At 42.5% G+C, this 4183-nt stretch overlaps 1 pseudogene; it reads left to right on the top strand.

The window, feature by feature from the left end:
- The first annotated feature begins 2708 nt into the window (after positions 1–2708).
- Positions 2709–2799, top strand: LOC115032509 (annotated as a pseudogene).
- The last annotated feature ends 1384 nt before the right edge of the window (positions 2800–4183 follow it).

Raw genomic sequence — 4183 nt, 5'->3', positions numbered from 1 at the left:
ACCTCAATTTGTTTTTCTTTTCAAAACAGAAACAATACCAACAGAATCATGCAAACTCATTTGTGTTGGCCAACTACTACAGAGCATGCTGTCTGTCCTGGAGTGTGGTTGATATACCCGATATCATTCTATGGAAGAAATCTGATTGAAATAAAACTTTCTTTTATTTCCAATAGATCACAAAGAGTGGAGCAGAGACTGAAGAAAAGGCCATCCAGAGACTGCCCCACCTGGGTATCCATCCCATAGCAGCCACCAAACCCACTCACTATTGCGGAGGCCAAGAAGTACTTGCTGATAGGAGCCTGATATGGATGTCTCCTGAGAGTCTCAGCCAGAGCCTTACTGATACAGACGTGGATGCTTGCAGCCAACCATCAGACTGAGCATGGGGACTCCAATGGAGGAGTTTAGGGAAGGAATGAAAGAGCTGAAGAGGTTTGCAAACCCATTAGAAAGAACAGCAATATCAACCAACCAGACCCTCCAGAGCTCCCAGGGACTAAACCACCAAAGAGTACATGGCTCTAGTCACATATGTAGCAGAGGATGGTCTTGTTGGGCATCAGTGAGAGGAAAGACCCTTGGTCCTGTGAAGGGTCAATGCCCCAGCATAGGGGAATGCTAGGGTGGTGAAGTGGAAGTAGGTGGATGGGTGGGGAAGCACCCTCATGGAGGCATGGGGAGGGGGCATGGAATGGGTGGTTTTTGGAGAGGAAACCGGGTGGGGACATTCAAAATGTAAATAAACAAAATAACAAATAAAAAATTTTAAAAAGTGGATCACGAATGGCTTTTTGGCCAGGCATGGAACCCAGTTTTTACTTCCCCTTTTCTTTGCCTGGTATTTTTACAGCTCTGTTCACATTGCCATGGGCTCTGTGAGTTTGCCCTGTTGTGTCTAGAAAACATGTTTCCACTGAAATCTTTAATCCCTTCTAGCCCTAATCATCTTTCTATTTTCCCGTTCCACATTAGTACCTTAGATATCATATGAAGGGTAAAATGTAGACATCTCATTCAGGCTGAATACTCCAAATATTCTCACTCTCTGTGTATTGTCAAGTTGTGGGTTTCTATGCAAGGAAAGCTTCTCTAATGAGGAATAAGTGATGAACTGATTCAATAACAATATGTTATTAGGAGGTATTTTATCACAATGTTCATTTAGCAGAATTATAGTAATTATTCTATAATTATTAATAATAATAGTAATTATTATTCTAGGTCCTGTGACCTATCTAATTTCAGGTTCTTGGCCTCACTAACAGTGTCAGGTACGGGTCTGATAATGTGAAGAGGGTCTTAAATCCAATCAGAGGCAGTTGGTTACTCTAATAAGAGTCATGCCCCTATTTAGTAGGAAGACATATCTTTCATGGAAGGCCATTATTATAGCTCACAGCATTCACAGTTGGGTGAGATTAATAATTACTTTTTTTTTCTGATAGCATGTATAATACCCTCCAGCACTATAAAAACTATCCACTAGGGGTGATGTGTCTGGTTGACTACCAATCAATCACATTCCTTTATATTTTATGATATAAGTAAGTGGTGTGAAGTGGGCTTGCCATCAGTGTGTGGAGGGTAACATTATCAATAGCCTTTTGAATTATAAAAAGTGTTATTAAAAAAAAACTCATGCAAACCTACTAGTGTAGAAGCTTACTAAAATAGCTTCAGCTTGAAAACTATGAGGATTATAATACAGATGTATTCTGTTTCTTTTGTTACATATGTGTGTTTGTGTGTGTATAAAACTTAAGCATATATTGTGACATTTTTCTGAACAAAATGCTTCTTAGTACAATTTTAAAAGTGATAGTCTTTTTCCATCTCAGCTAGCTCCCAAATAAGTAAACCTGAGACAAAAGATTTATTTAATAGACTTACAGCCCAGTAGCTGAGCAGTTATTAATCTATTCAGTTCCTCTAAGCTAATCTGGCTACCTCCCAGACAAAAGCCTCGAGATACTCGCGTTTTAGTAATGACCTAGCTCTCTCTGCTCCAAATATGTTCTCATGGTGTCTCTCGACTTTCTCCTCTTGGTGACTTCTCTTTCTTCTCTCTCTACACCTTCCCTGATACAGATGTGGATGCTTACAGACAACGATCAGACTGAGCAAGGGGACCCCAGTTGTATGCCAAGTCAAGCCCTATTCTCTGCACTGCTCAGCCATTGGCTGATCAGCCTTTACCGACAATTCAGAGAATAAATGTGGAGGAATGGTTACACAATATTGAAATGGAAGATTCTTAGAATAAGCATTACAATGTCATGTCCAGATTGCAACCATATGTGGGAGAAGAAATAGGCACTTAAATAATACAAAGATAGTCTTTACACAATGCACGATTACATTAAGCCTACAAATGCTGATATATTCTTGCATAATGAAATGTAGACAATTGAACCATTTGTTTTGGAATAGAAGATATAGTAATTAATATGCATTTCTTTGTTTAAAAGCAATTCACAGTCCTTAGTTACCTGAATTGTACATGCAATTTATTATAGTTCCTCTGCTGTGTCTGGCATCTGAAAGCAAAAGACTTGATGGGTATATGCTTATATTATAAAGAGAAACATACAAATATCGACTATGAGACTAGAAGAAATTTCAAACAGCCAGGATAATAATAATAATAATAATAATAATAATAATAATAATAATAATAATCAAACCTATTGCAAATGTGTCCATGTGCATCAGTAGATGGCAGCGAGAAGAGTGTTTATATCTATGCTCAATGCTTTGACCTATGAACATCTGAATGATTAGTAGCTTAACATTCTCTAAAAAGTTGGAGGAAGGGATGAGTTGGGGAGGAGATAGCCTGAAATGACCACCAGTCTGGTGCTAGGTAGCCCAGACAAGAAGCTTGTCTGAGATGACTTCCAGTCTGGCACCAAGGCAGGTCTGGATGGGCTCCCAGGATGAGAAGCAAGATGAAAAGCTAGAGACTAAAAGAACCCTGCCTGGAACCCTAGTCCTGAGCAGGAGTGAGCCCAAGACAAACTACCTTTGAAAGGGAATATTATGACAGGCTGGGCAAGGAGTGAACCTAAGAAGACACCAGACTGACACCATGCGGCCCTGACAGTAAGTTAGCCTGGGATGATCACTAGTCTGGCATTGTGCAGTTCAGGGGATGGGGCGGGGGGGGGGGGCATGCCCTAGGTGACCCCCTGCCCAGTGTCATAATGCATGAGCAGAACATAATACTCTTGAGAGCACTCATGAGATGAATCTAGACATTCAGGCCAGGGTTTCCACTATGAGAAGCAAGTAAGTAGTAGAGAAATGAAAGAGAAAGAGAAACGGAAAGATGTAGACACAATGAAACTAGGCCGAACTTGAGACGCAAGAGTAATAAGGAACAGGCTGATATGAGTAGCTGGTGATGCCACCTGGGACTATGCTAAAGTCCTGGCTCACGATGCCCCCTGGGGGTCCATGTCTGGTTCATCATTCCTGCAGTAGCAGGGGTCTGTTACCACCAAATGTCAGCTGGATGTCTGGGTTGTCATATCTGGGAACATGTTGATGTCTAAGGGTTGTGCAGAACAGGCCCCATCCCTTCCCTAAGCATTGTGGGAGAGCTGGCCCTGGAAGCATTAAAGCAGAGGCAGCTGGAGAGCCAACACTGAACATTTAGGGAGATGCGGGTGAGTGACTATGAGGATATGAAGGCTAGATGGTCCTACCACTCATCTCCCAAGCAGTGGCATGGACAAGGAAGAGGTAGCCTCATACTTCCTCACCCCTCATCAACTGTGGCAGGTGGGAGAGCTGGTCATCAGAATGGGAGAACGATTCCTGCAACTCAGTTGGACAGCTCTGACCTTGTTTCTGGCGAACCTGCCCCAAGAGCATAAGCACAGAAGATCCTCTTGTCTGAGGGGCAGTGATACAGAGGAGGGAGAGATGTACTCTTCCTGAGTCATCTGTGGTAATGAGGAGAGCTGGCCCTAGGATCATGAGAGCAGGAAAACTGGCCATGACCCTTACCAGTTGCAAAACTCCACAGAACAGACCCAGTACCTTGCCTGGGCACTAGAATAGAACTGGCCCTGATTACAGGAGTTGCTGGTGAGCTGGCCTTGAGGTCATGAAAGCAGGAAAGTTGGCAGGGTGACCAGCTCAGATACCTTTCAGTCCTTGATCTAGGACTTTG

This window comes from Mus caroli, chromosome 1 (genome assembly GCF_900094665.2).
Source record: "Mus caroli chromosome 1, CAROLI_EIJ_v1.1, whole genome shotgun sequence".
Lineage (NCBI taxonomy): Eukaryota > Metazoa > Chordata > Mammalia > Rodentia > Muridae > Mus > Mus caroli.
Note: the sequence above shows the minus strand (reverse complement) of the source record. Positions and strands in the feature narration are given on the sequence as shown.